Source organism: Phoca vitulina, unplaced genomic scaffold, assembly GCF_004348235.1.
Source record: "Phoca vitulina isolate PV1807 unplaced genomic scaffold, GSC_HSeal_1.0 scaffold6, whole genome shotgun sequence".
In the NCBI taxonomy this organism is placed as follows: domain Eukaryota; kingdom Metazoa; phylum Chordata; class Mammalia; order Carnivora; family Phocidae; genus Phoca; species Phoca vitulina.
In genome coordinates, this window is record NW_022589709.1 from 52199346 (window position 1) to 52213662 (window position 14317).

Below are 14317 nucleotides of genomic sequence, written 5' to 3' on the forward strand. Positions count from 1 at the left end.
TTGGTCAATGATCCTTAGGACCCACTCATACACTTACCTTCATCTTAATCCAAAGAGATGTGCCTATTCCAAGTTTTGTGATCTCAGTCTTTCCTAGCCAATGCCCTAACTTTTACATGAGAGATTTTGTGGCTAGAAGAAAAAAAAAATTAGAGCTACCATAGAAGCTCTCTGGTTCTATGACTATGATTTGAGCTGAGTTTTTTAAAGGCCTGAGTTCATTTTCCATCTGTAACTATCCCTATGCACTCAGAAAAATCTATTCCTCACCATGTCCTTATAGTCATCATTACTGCTATAACAGTATCAACCATAGTTGATCATCTGGGAACTGTAGTATTACTGCATACACTGTGTGGTAGATACACTCTCAGATGACCTTCCCTGGCATGAGTCACACCACTGTATAATTCCTTACCCTGTGTAGAAATGACACCCATCACTTGCTTCTAGTCAATAGAATATGCCAAAGGTGATGTGGTTTTTTTCTCTATGATTATATAAGACTCTATCTTAACAGACTCTCCCTCGCTGGCTTTGAAGACATAAAAGGGCCAATTAGAGGGTCAGGTGTCAAAGAGTTTTGGGTGGCCTCTAGAAGCTGAGAGTGTCCACCAGCTGATAGCTAGCAAGAAAATGTGGGCTGTGGTCCTAAAATCTACTTAGTTCTGCTAATAACCCCATGATCTTGGGAAATGACTTACCTGTGAGGTGCCCAGGCTCTTGACACATAAAAACTGTAGGGTAATAAATGTATGTTGTTGAAGTTGCTAAATTGTGATAGTTTGTTATGCACCCTGGAAAACTAATACAGATTATGGTACCAGAAGTGGGATGATTCTATGGCACATACTTGAGGATGCAGGAGTGCCTGTGGAGCCAGATGGGGGGCACATACTGGAAGAATTTTGAGGAGAATAATAGGGAAACCCTAGATCACCAACTCACTGTTAGTTTGTTACACAGCAATTGAAAACTAAAATACTATGGATTACTAGCATTCCACTTCCCATTGGTAGGGAGCTCAGCAATGCATTTCAGCCCAGGGACATGACTCAATCAATCCTCAAATCTTCTTTGAGGACCTGTTTTCTAGGACCATTCCTAGGACAAGTTTCTATATTTTTCAGGGTCCAGTCAGGAGAAAGAAACCACACCAGTTACTTTAACAGAAAGAACTTAATATAAAGGATTGTTAACTAGGCGTAAAGTTGTTAACTATGCAACAGAAAAGGTAAAACCAGAACGCTTAGGTAAGGAATTATTAAAATTTAGAAGTTTGAAGGAAGGGTCTCATGGAGGTGATACTCAGACCTCTGAGGAAGGGATAGCGCTTGGTTGGTGACGCTGTCTCTGAGTTTGGAGAGTAATCCTTTTGGATCTAGGACCCATCTCTCTTAGGAGGAAGCATAAACTGGCCATTGCTGGTTCCGTGAAGGGAGGTGACAAGGCTGGTTCGATGAGTGACAGAGAAGTTGCAAACTGGTTTCAGCTTCTGCTGTGGGAAATGAATTGCTGCTGTCTGAGTGGGAAAGGTTGCCAAGAGATCTCACAGGAACCGGAAGCAGGAAGGTAGCTGAGGGGAAGCCAACAGGAAAGAGCAAGTCCTCTTTCCTCTTCTAGCCTCAGGGCGCCCCCCTAGCATCTTTATTGGAAGATCTTGCTAGGGAGCCAGCTAGCAAGGCAAAAATGCGATTTGTTGAGTTCCAGGCATTCATCACAAAGGAGGATAGAGAAGGGTGGTTTGGAGCTGAGAGACAATAACTTCATAACTAGCACAGTCACAGAGCTTCATGCATCAGATCTGCAAAAGTCAAGAATGAATGAAGTTATTTTAATAGTAAGTCAGTAACTTAGAAGAAAGGCTCAGGCTTCAAGACCTAGATATAGGGATACCTATTTTTGTTTGTTTTAGTTTATCCTCAGGTGCAAACTGACTGTAAGACATAATGTACACACTTATCCATAATGGAAGGAGGGGAAGGTGTCAGTTTTCCTTCCAAAGATAAAAATTCCGAACGTTTCATTGTTCGTGCAGCTAAGGGTAACCTACTGTTCTTTAGTTCAGTTTTCTTTCTCTTTTCCAGCTCCTTCCCCATCAAAACAAAACAAACAGACAAAAAAGGATTCCTCCTTGTTGGGAAAGAACACAGGTTCATTGGGGAGAGGGAAAATAAAAGTTACTCAGTAGGCCTGAAGCAAGTCTTTGGAAATTAAATGTGTGAGAAGTTCTGGGACTTCGGCAGGATGCAAGAAGTTGCAGAGTTGAGGGAATTGAGGATAGTCAATGTGGGTTACGTAGTGGGTCCTATTAATGTTCCTCAGCATTTGGAGGAAAGAATGGAACCTCTTATTAATTATGTTTGGCTACTTCAGAGTGCTCCAAAAAGCAACTCTGTACTTGTACTGGATGATAAGGGCCACTGGGTTTGCTAGAGTTGCTCAACTTTCTTTTGTTCACAGACACATTGGCTCTCGGCTGAATTCTTGCTTTGGCTGTTTACACCTTGTCTGTAATTGTCCCAGACAGGTTATTGTACTGTTCCTATGAATTCTCATATGACTTATATAGCTCTTTGGAGATGAACAAAATTGCTTTTGCAGAAGATAACTTGGGTGAGTTGGGCCAGGCAGGTGTTAGCTCTCTGATGAAGCCAGTGCCCCAGTATGACATCTGCCTCAGTTTTTTTCACAGGGCTGCAATCAACGTGTCAGCCAGGAGGCAGCCATTTCGGGCCTTGACTGGGAAGAATCCCTTTCAAGCTCACTGTTATGGTTGTTGTCATTTCTCTCTGACTGTTGGACCAAGGCCTTGGCTCCTCATTAGCTGGTGGCTGGAGGCTTCCCTTGGCTTTTTGTCATTGGGCTTCTCCATAGAATATTTCAGAGTATGACACTGGTGTTGTCAGAGTAAGGAAGCAAGAAGGCAAGAGAAAATCAGAAATTTGGATTACTCTTTTATGGCTTCTGCTTTTCTTTAATGCTCCAGAAAACCTCCTTTGTGTTTTATTGTATATTTTCTTCTAACACCTTTATAAAGCACTGTTTTTAAAGCTTTTGAATACAAAGGTAGTGTGTGTGTGTGTGTGTGTGTGTGTGTGTGTGTGTGTGTGTGTGTTGGGATGAGATCAGTTGGTTGAGAAGGTGAAGGAAATGCTTTTTCTCCATTCCTGTTGTGCCCTTCCATGTGGGGATGTCTTTACTTATAGGACACTCCTGGTGCTTTCTGTCTCTTGTTCTGATTTTCCCCCCAAAAGAAAGGATGACCCAACAGATTGGTGGGATTGGTTAAGTGTAAACTGACAATGTTCAGCTCAACTATACCCTCTTCCTCTTGGGAGCAAACTACCCAACAGAACCATAAATTCTGCCCTTTTCCTCTACTCCCTGTGTTTACTGGGAAGGAGATTAGGGGGACCATGGAGGGGCACTATAGTATTCCAGTGCTGGGTGGTTCAGTCCTTTTATTTTATTTTTTTTACTAAAATATTTTATTTATTTGTTAGAGACAGAGAGAGAGCACAAGCAGGGAGAGCGGCAGGCAGAGAGCCCGATGTGGGACTTGATCCCAGGACCCTGGGATCCTGACCTGAGCTGAAGGCAGACGCTTAACTGACTGAGCATCAGTCCCTGGGTAAGTCCTTTTAATTTTGGATTCCATGTTTGGAATTCTATCTGCTTGCAGATGTAAGCAAATTTTCTAGTATTAGCTTTATCACTAATAAATGTGGTATTGTAGTTTTCTATCTGACATATTCATCTGTCTCATTCCTCAATTATTCATAACATGAATAAGGAAAACAGGGATGTCTTTAATTGGGCTCCCTCAAGTCCCAATGTTTAATTTAGCTCCTTTTAAGTCTCATAACCATTTTGTGAGGTAGTCAGGGATGCATTTTCACACCTCATTTATAGATGAGGAAATTGAGACCTAAAGGAGGAAAGCCCGTGGTTTAATAGAACACTTTCCCCCTCAGAACGATAGAGGGAGTAGGTAGCCAGAGAGGCAAAATAAGCCTAAATAAAGGCTAAAGAACCTTACTCTGGGGGAGTAAGTAAACAATCTAGGACAGGAAGTACCCCATTTGACAGTATGATTATTTGTGTTATGCTTTTCTCCTTTTATTGTCTATTGCTTACTTTACCAAATAAAACATTTTAAAGAAGTCAACAGAAAAATACTAGGATTGGACACATTCTAGACTTTTGGTCCTATCAAAAACAGCCCACATTACAGGCTTTCAGATGCTATCTCTGAGATGACTATCTCTCAAGCCAAAAGCAAGGTCACATCAGGGGAAAATGAGGATGAGGCTTGGAGAAGTAATATCAGAGCTTCTTGTCAACTAGAGCTTTCAAAACAGTAGGTGGCCTGAGAAGAAGGAAACAATGACTGTCTCATCCACTGCCCCATGACTTCCATGAGACCACCCATTTCTAGCAGGGGCAATGAGGCAAGTAGTCCTTTACTCTCCTAAGCGTTTGCCTCTTTTTTTTTTTTTAATTTAAATTCAATTAATTGACATATAATATTTGTTTCAGGGGTACAGGTCTGTGATTTGCCTTTTGACCTGCTCAGTATTCTTTCTGATTTCAAGTGAGAGATAATTGGTCTCAGAAACTCTGTTAGTTCTTTGTTTCTTAGGTAATTTTTCTTTTTTTTTTTTTTTTTTTGCATTTGGAGCAAAGGAGCAGTTACTTGGCCGTTAGCAGTTTCAACTGCGTTCTTATTTGTGTTACAACTTTCTTTCTCTTGCTTTTTGTTGTTTTACTTTGATTAGAGCAAGTCTCGACATTTTCTCCTCTTTTTTGAGGCGTTTCAGCTAAATGAATGATTTTTTAAAAAAGATTTTATTTATTTATTTGACAGAGAGAGACCCAGCAAGAAAGGGAACACAAGCAGGGGGAGTGGGAGAGTGAGAAGCAGGCTTCCGGCCGAGCAGGGAGCCTGATGCAGGGCTCGATCCCAGGACCCTGGGATCATGATCTGAGCTGAAGGCAGACACTTAACGACTGAGCTACCCAGGCGCCCCTAAATGAATGATTTTTTTTTTCCTCCAAGACAGTGTTTTCACTCTGGGTTCCTGTCTCCTTGATAATCTTGCTGTCCCATGTTGAACAACCTGGAGGAAAATATGATGGCCCAGCTCTTTTGCCTCTTTCCTTTGAGTATATTATCAACTCCAAGCACTAGATCCCTGTGTCCTTTCCATTAATATTTAAACTCCATTAACCAAGAAAAAAAACTTGCAAGAAAACAAACAAAAATAAACTCCATTAACTATATTATTTCAATAGTGAACTACACAATCATGTATCATAAAATGTTCTTAATGATAAAATATGGTGTATGGGATCTTTCCCCCTCCATAATACAAAGGAATGAGGAAGAGAAAGAAAATCCAATCAGTTTAAGTGACCAATGAACACCTTATTTACCACCTCAGTGGTAGTCATTGATCAATTTTGAGCAGGTCATGGCAATGCTAATGTTACATGGTATTCTTTTTTTTTTTTTAATTTTTTCTATTTATTTGACAGGGAAAGCACAAGTAGGGGAAACAACAGGCAGAGGGAGAAGCAGGTTCCCTGCTGAGCAGGGAGCCCGATGTGGGGCTAGATCCCAGGACCCCAGGATCATGACCTGAGCCAAAGGCAGCTGCTTAACTGACTGAGCCACCTAGGCGTCCCTTAAATGGTGTTATTAATATTGCCCTATCCTAGTGGGTTTCAGGATCATTCAGTTCATTCTTCTCTGACAAGTGTAGGTATATATAAGAAATTCCCACTCATCTAGGTTTCTAGCCACACACACCACGCACCTTTCCTGGACTTCCATATTCCCTGGGTAATGTAATGTAACACTGGGGGTTGAGGGTTGTTGTTCGGGGTTCAGGAACAGGGAAGTTGCCCACTTACAGTGTTATCAGAGACCATTCGAACAATTCCCTAAATGGGACTTGAGACGTATGCCACAACCATATGATGACTATTGTTCTTTTTTTTTTAATGAGGTATGACTGACAAGCAAGAAGTGGTACATATTTAATGTATACAATTTGATGAGTTTAAAGATAAGTATATACCCATGAAACCATTACTTCATTCTGTGCATTAAACATATCCATCACCTCTAAGTTTCCTTCTGTTCTCTTTATTATTATTTTAATTACTTTTTTTTTTTTTTTACAAGAACAGTTAACATAAGATCTACCCTCTTAGCAAATTTTAATGATGACTGTTCTTAAGCAAGGCATGCCAGGGTTGCCCTAGTAAATAAAACCATATATCTATACCCATGGAGCCTCCTACCTCACTTTGCTGTTTTTCCTTGTTAGACTTATGGAAATTTTCCCCTTTTTCTTTTTGTTTCCCTCAGGTTCTGTCTTTCAAATTGTTGTCTCTCTCTAGGTAGTCCCTGAAACCTAGAACCCTGATCATCAGTAACTGAAAAGTGAATCTCTCTTTTCTTGAGAACTGTAAAGTAAGTGTGGCTGGTGGCCTAATCTTCAAATCTTTGAAGGATGTGAAGCATAAATATTTGAATTTTATTTTTCTTGTGCATGAAGGGGAAATATATAAAAATTACATTTTCATATTTAAGACAATCTAAATACTCATACAGATGAGAGAAGAACTCTCTAAAGGTCTGAATATAAGGGAAACAATTTTGGATTTATTTCTAAATCAGCGTGACTGTACATAAACATTGTTTAAACCAAAAGCCTCATTCGTGGCCTGCCAAGCTTTGTAAATGAGTAGCCTAAAGGAAAACCATCTTGTCCTTAAGGTATTCCCTGAGCTCCTTGATGTTAAAACTCGTGATTCCTACTTATATGTTAATCTACAATTTTTTGTGCTTTTATGAGATGTAAAAAAGTATATACCCCATAAAAACCGTTCACTTTCTGGAACACTTGCTTCCCTGTTAAGACCATGTTTCCTAGGGAGTTGTCCTAACTTGGGCTCAACTAGAACTCTCTTTCTTTCTTTTAGAGATTCTAAAAGGTTTGTTCATTTTGCATTGACAATATTGTAGGGGAGGAGACAAAATTTTTTCCCTCTACTCCCCTAGGTTCCCTAACTGAGGTTCTGCAAATTAGACTATAAGAGACCAATTATCAAGAGAAAAACAGAAGTTCACTGACATTGTGCCTAGATGTGGAAGAACTCAGTGATGCGTAACTCAAAGGGGGCAGTTAGACCTTGAGTTTACATACATCTTAACAAAAGAACAGTAAATTTTTAGAGAAATGACAAGACAAAAGAAAAAAATTGAGTTTCTGGGATGGCAAATTGTGGGAAGGTAAATTTTGGGGGAGCCAATGGAAGATAAGGACTAGTTCACAAAATTTGTTATGTAGATTTCTGTGCACACTCTGGGCAGATAAGAGTCTAGAGTTGTCTCTGATGACTACCTTGTGTCCTTCCTTGTAGAGAGGAGTGATAATGTGATATAATATGAAACATATAGTTTGGTCTTTGACCACCATTCTTGGCTCATGGCTCCCCAAACTCTTGTAATTTCCTAAGTTATTAGAGCAATGGGAACATCTTTTGCCATAATATTTGGTCTTTTGTCCTCAAATAGCTCCAGAGTGATTAAGGTGAAAGTGTCTTTTCTTATTCATAACAAGCCCCTTCAACTACACCTGAATTTATGTTAATAAGGTGACTTTTGGAAAGTTCCTAGATAACAACAGGATGGGGGCTGATGGCCTACAGGAACCAACCTTGTGCGTAGAGGGTTGGAACTTTCAGCCCCATCTCCTGACCTACAGTGAGTAGAGAGGGGATGGAGCTTCAATCAATTACAAATGGCCAATGATTTACTCAATAATGCCTGTGTAATGAAGCCTCCATGAAAATCCTAAATGATGAGGTCCAGAGAGCTTCCAGGTTGGTAAATACATGGAGGTGCTAGAAGCGTGGCTCACCTGGACAGGGCATGAAAGTTCAGGCCCTTCCCACATACCTTGCCCTCTGACTCTCTTCCACTTGGTTATTCCTGAGATACAATCTTCTATAATAGACCGATAATCTAGCAAGTAAACTGTTTTCCTGAGTTCTGTGAGCCATACTAGCAAAAGATCTAACCTGAGGAGGGGATCATGGGAACCTTCAATGTGTAGCTTGTTGGTTGTTACCTGGACTTGTGATTAATTTTTGAAGAAGGGGCAGTCTTGTGGGACTAAGCCCTTAACCTGTGGGATCTAAAGCTATCTCCAGGTAATTTCAGAATTGAGTTAAATTGTAGGACACCCAGCTGGTATCTGAGAATTGCTTGGAGGAAAAACCTCCCACATATCTGGTGTCAGAGTGTTCTGAAATTAGAGTGTAAGAGTAAAAAAGAAACATAAGAGTTTTCTCTTTTCAAGAAGGGAGGGGGGACACCTTTACAAATTTATGTCCTGCTTTTAGACAAATGAGGGAGAACAGAGAGCTTTTCTTGTATTTACTTCTTCTCATTTGCCTTTGGCTCAAAATAATCCTTATGCCAGTGTGGAATATTTGGGGGTGGCCTATTTTTCTACCCTTCAATACCTTGCCACATGATATTTCAAGGTTCATCAGAACCCATGGATTCTATTAATTCAGAGCTCTTCTCAATTTTGATATACTCAAGTCTCAGTATTATAAACATTTTTTTTAAAAAGTGTATTCCAGCTTTTAGATTAGCAGTTATAAAAGAGAATGTTCTTTCACTGTTAGAGGAACCCAAACATTACCTTATGCTTGAGTGAAGCTTGCTAGAGGCCGGAATTTTAAGACAGTTTTACTAATTATATATTAATATTTATCACTTCAGGAAAGCTGTGCCTTCTCAACACAATTTGGTTTCAGATCAGTTTAAACTTATTGGAAAGGTCTGTACTCCAGTTACAAAAACTTAAACAATGATTCATACTCAAAATATCTGAATTCTGGGTTTTCAAAAATGGTGATTTAATTGTGGTGCCCACATGGGGTGTCTCTCCATCCATTGGGGCCCCCCAAATGTGGGGCAATGATTGGGTGGAAGTCAGTGGCATAAGCAGTGAAAGAATTCACTTGAGGTAGAACAAAGGAGAAAGAAGTTTATTGAATACATGGCAAGGGAGCTGTGAGCAGGACAGCAGAGGAGAAGAAGTGGGTGGGGACCGTTTTTAAAGGGGGAAGATGAGGAGGTATGGTGACATATGGAATCTTCCCTTTTTTGGGAACTGTACCTAGTTGTAAGTAGCCCATTGGTCAATTAGGGACTATGGACATTTTGAGGTGGGCCCATCTGTATTCAGCCAGGTGTTCAACGTGGCCCTTTCTACATTCCATTGTGCAAGCCTGTTTGCCTACAAGTGGCCTCCACCAAATAGTTCTGCAGTGTTATCAAGACCTGTGATTTCACTGAACTGATAGCAATTAAGCAGTGGGAAATACCTGTGTCTAAAATTTCTTTTTGAATAATCCACCTGTCTGATTTGTGTTTGAATAGCTGCATTTCCTTAAACAACACAGTGAAGTACAATCTTGATCCCCTAGGATCTCGACTGATTTAGTTTCTTAAAGCCCTTCCACTTCAAAATGTCTTGAGTTTAGAAGACTATAGACTGTGGAGTTGGACCTGGGAGCACGCCTAGTCTCCTTCCAATCTCTCCTTCCCCCACTCTCTGTGACTTGGGGCAAGCTGCTTGACTTCTTTAAGTCCCTTTCCTCGCCTATAAAATCAGATGATTTACTTTGCAGAAATGTTGTAAGGTTGAATATATGTATAGTAATTGGCATGTTCTCACTCAGTAAATTGAGATGACTGTAACTGTATCTTAGAACATTCCCAAACAATATCTTCTAGACTTTCTGCAATCTAGCCATCTGACAGCTCGGCAGACAAACTGTACATACACTCTTTGCTGCAACTTCTTCAGAATATGCCATGCAGTGGTAAGCCCAGAATGAGAGCATAACCTATTTATCCTACAGGTTCGAGAAAGTCTTAGTATGGTAGAGCAGAGGGCCGTGAGAATGGCAGAAGTTCCTGGGAAAAAACTCATTCTCAACCTAAGGAGTTAGGGCACGAGAGCTTGGTCTGAAAATATAGGGCCTCTTGGGAAGGGGCAGTTCTGAAGTCAGCAGGATATGCACTGACCTTACCTTTTCCAAGGATTTGAAGAAAAGTAGAGAAGGAAAAAAAAAAATTCAGTGCCACTTTAAGCTCAGTGCTACTCTAGAATGCCTGACATTAAGTAGGGGAAGTGTCGAAGACAGAAGACATGACATCTGTAGTTGAGGGATCTGTACAGTCAATACCTGGAGCCTAAGAAGGCCTCAGAAACCTGGAGTGGAACCACATGGTGGCAGGCAATGTCAAGTAATGGCCTAGGATCCTTCAGTCAACAGTACAGGCAAATAAAAAGAATAGTGAGGCACCCCAGATGACTCCCTGTATAATTTATGAAAGGGATTTGGACTGACGCAGGAGTGTCATTCACCCAGTTTACCAGGGACTACTGAGCAGAGGGCTCCTGTTTGAAATTATTTAGTGCTGGCGTCACTTGGAGAAGGTGGGTTTCATTGTCAGCTGGCACCAGATAAATATATAAATACAAATAACCCTGTCAGAGCCCCTTCCTTTATGACACAATAAATTTGACTTACAAATGTCACAAACTGTACAAAATGAATGGTGCAATGGCAGCTTGGACACCTGATTTTACTTTGACCTGAATAAATGTTGAAATTTAAAGGCTATATATTGCTTATTCTCTTCCACAGCTTTTCCATTTAGTTTAGAGTTTCCTACAAAGTCATAGGAGATGCCTACTAAAAATACAAGTTATTGAACCCTTCTCCTGGGTGATTAGGCCTTACTAATTGACATATGAAAACAACTTATACATTTGAAGTGTTTTACTAAAAACTAACGTGTGTGTTATAACTGAGGTAGGTCATACAAGCAGCACAAAACAAGGCACCAGGAACCCAGTGAAGGGACTCCAGAAAAACACCATCATCCACCTTCACCCTCTGCTCAAAGACTTAAAATTACATTCAGTCATGTGAGGTCTTAACATGGGAAGGAGAGAAGAGAATGTCTCTTTTCCCTCTTTGTCCCAGGGTAGAAGGGCTCATCGTTCTCTTCATCTTTTCTTGACTGATGTATCAAAAAGCTACTTGGCCTTTCTGCATTGGTTCATTAAACCTCTATTTAGTCCAGACTTGGGGCACTTGATTATCACAGAATCCCTCTCTAAAGAGGCCAAATAGAGGGGTATATGTTTTCATGTCTCCAAGTAGATCTAAGCCAGAACAAGTAGAAACTCAATCTCCATTGTCATCAGGATCTATTGCTTGAAACAAAGAGGCTCCTAATGTGTTCAGCTTGGCCAAGATTCATTTTAATCCTACAGGACCCCAAACTAGGTTTAGGAGACCAGAAAATAACACCCCCTCACTTCTTCCTATCTGCGCCACTCACCTGCCATAGAAATATCCTTGTCCTGTATCTTATAGTGCCTGTATCCCTCATGGGTGGACGTGTGGGCCTATTTGGGTCATACTTAAGTTTTCAAGACTTAAAGCTTCTCAAACTGTAGTGTGCCTAACAATATGCTAGGAGAGAGTTGTGTAATATGCACTTTCCTGAGCCTCCCCACCAGATGTTGATTTCCTAGGTGTAGGAAGGGGCCTGAGTAATTTATATTTTTAAAAAAGTACCCCAGGTGATTTGGATGCACAGTATCAGTGGATCTCACTTAGAGAAAAAGAGGCCTGAATGTCCATAGGTAGGTCTAAGTAAAAAGACCACAGGAGAGTTTTAGGAACATAATTCAGAAGCAGAGTAGGAAAGATCAAAATTCCAAAGATTTTGGAAAGCAACTGAAGTATGCTTTTCAAACTTTTTGCTTGGGCCCAACTGTAAAAAAAAAAATACACTTCTCCCATCATCATAATGTATACATAAAAAACACAGAAACATAGGTAGCATTCTTATGAGATGCACATTGCATCTTTATTCTTTTCTATTCTATTTTCAGCAGTTGCCCTCAGTATGGAATTTTGACAGCCTTGTCTGGTTGTCTTTCCAACTTCACATGGCCTAACTGCTTGAGTCCTTTTCAGACTTTACCAAGGACCCTCATACTCATATCCCCTGTTGCATTGGACAACACCCTTCTCCATTTAAATGGATGTTCTGAGATGGGCCCCTCATGCTTTCCAGTGAGTACCCATTGGCTGTTTTGGGGCTTGCCTGTTCTCAGCTCTGTAAGACATCCCTTGTTTCCCTTGGCTTTCTCCTGTACAGATCTGCTACCACACAACTCTTGTGACTGTGGGTGTTTATTTTTACCCATTTGTGTTTTCTGGTCCGTGGAGAGACCTTGTTGTTGGGTTGACTGGTAAGTGTTATCGGTGAGTTTTTGGTTTTGCCATCTAGTTTCTGTCGTTATGTGAGAATTTGGAGGATTAATTAATTTGGATTAAAAAACTGTGCCACTGCCACTTCACCTTGATTGTCTTTATAATGTTATATGATCTGTGTATCTTTGAACAATGTATTTTGAATAGTTTTGGCTTTTCCTTTGGAAGTTATATAAATAGGCATGTTCTTACCATACCTTACTCTTTGGCCAAACTTTATGTTTCTGAGTTATGTGTGTCTTATAACTGTATTCATTCATTTTTGCTGCTACAGTTATTACAGGAATATTTCACAATTTATTTATCTATTCTCCTGTTAATAACTTTTCCCACTTTTTGCTAATTATGAATGAGGCTCTGGTGAATATTCTATACTTGTCTCCTCATACACATTTGTAAGATTTCCAAGGCAATATACTTGGGTAGATATGAACTGAATGACAGGTGAAGTTGAGCATCTTTTCATGTGTTTACCCACCAGTCGGTATCCTCTGTGTGAAATGCCTGTTCATGACCTTTGCACATTTTTCTATGTCATTGCTTGATTTTTTCTTATTGCTATAGAATATTTCTTTATATACTCTGGATATTAATAATTTCTTGGTTATATATTCTACAAATGTTCTTTTTCCAATTTGTGCACTGCCATTTCTACTCTCTCCTTGTCTTTTCAAAGAACATAATTCTTAATTTCTGTGTCATTTTATCAACCTTTTCTTTATTAATTTTGCTTTTTGTATCTTGTTTATGAAAGCCTTCCCTACCTTTAGATTATAAAGATGTTCTACATTTTCTTCTAAACATATTGAAACTTGGCTTTTTCATCGATACATATGGAAGTGATTTTTGTGTATCATTTGAGGTATGGGCTTAAATTTAATATTTTGTACACAAGTAACTGTACCAATGCCATTTCTTAAATATTTCCTTCTTTCTCTATTGATCTGTGTTGCCAAGCATTTTCATACACGCATAGATCTGTTTATGGGGTTCCCATTTTCTTTAACTGAGCTATTTGTCTATCTCTGCTCCAGTGGATCATGCTATTTTCTATTAATTATAGAGCTTTAAAATACATTTGGATGGCTGATAGGGCAAATCCCCCCTATCCCCAGCCCCATTTTTGTTGCCTCTTCACCATACCGCCTCAAGAATTCATCAGTAATGCCTCTATTTCCCTTTCCCACAAGCCACATTGGAACAAAAATGGTCCCAGACTGCAGAACTAGGTTTCTGAACTCATGTGGAACTCAGCCCAGCCTCACATGTTGATAGCTTTAAGGAGAAACTAGTTTCCTACATGTGCATGGGAATGTTAATACTATTATCTTGTCTTTGTGGATTTTTCCTACGAGTAAAAGCATTTTCATAAATAATTGTTAATTGATTAATTGTTAATTGATAAATAATTGTTAATTGATTTTCATAAATAATTGTTAATTGAGAAATGTCTATGAAAATTTCAGGGCCTGGATTAATCTCTACCTAATTTGCAGCTAGAAAATTAAAGCAGAGAGAGGTTAGAGAAAGTTTCTAAGGTAAGAGAGTTAAGAAGTAAAGAGGCTGAAGGGCCCAAGGTGCCTGATCTCAGCTCATCTCTTCCTTGTTACTGGATAATGTTGAGAGAGGGTCCTCATATACTGAAAACATCAAAGTGCAAATTACTTTTAGGAATGTGTCACCAGCTTTCTAGGGAGAGAGCTGTCTTTGATAGGACTCAAGTTTTGGTAAGGACCAGAGGGGTTGCAACCATGTTTTCTTTATCTACATCTAAAGACTGAAATTCAGAGCTGCTTTTCTGTCACTCATCAGCTACTACCCATTACTTATCTAGGTCCAGAACTTTAGTGAAAGTGAGGTGGGAGAGGTAATGCAGCAAGTCAAAGGGGAAAAAAAAAATGGCAAAGATCTTTGGGGAAGT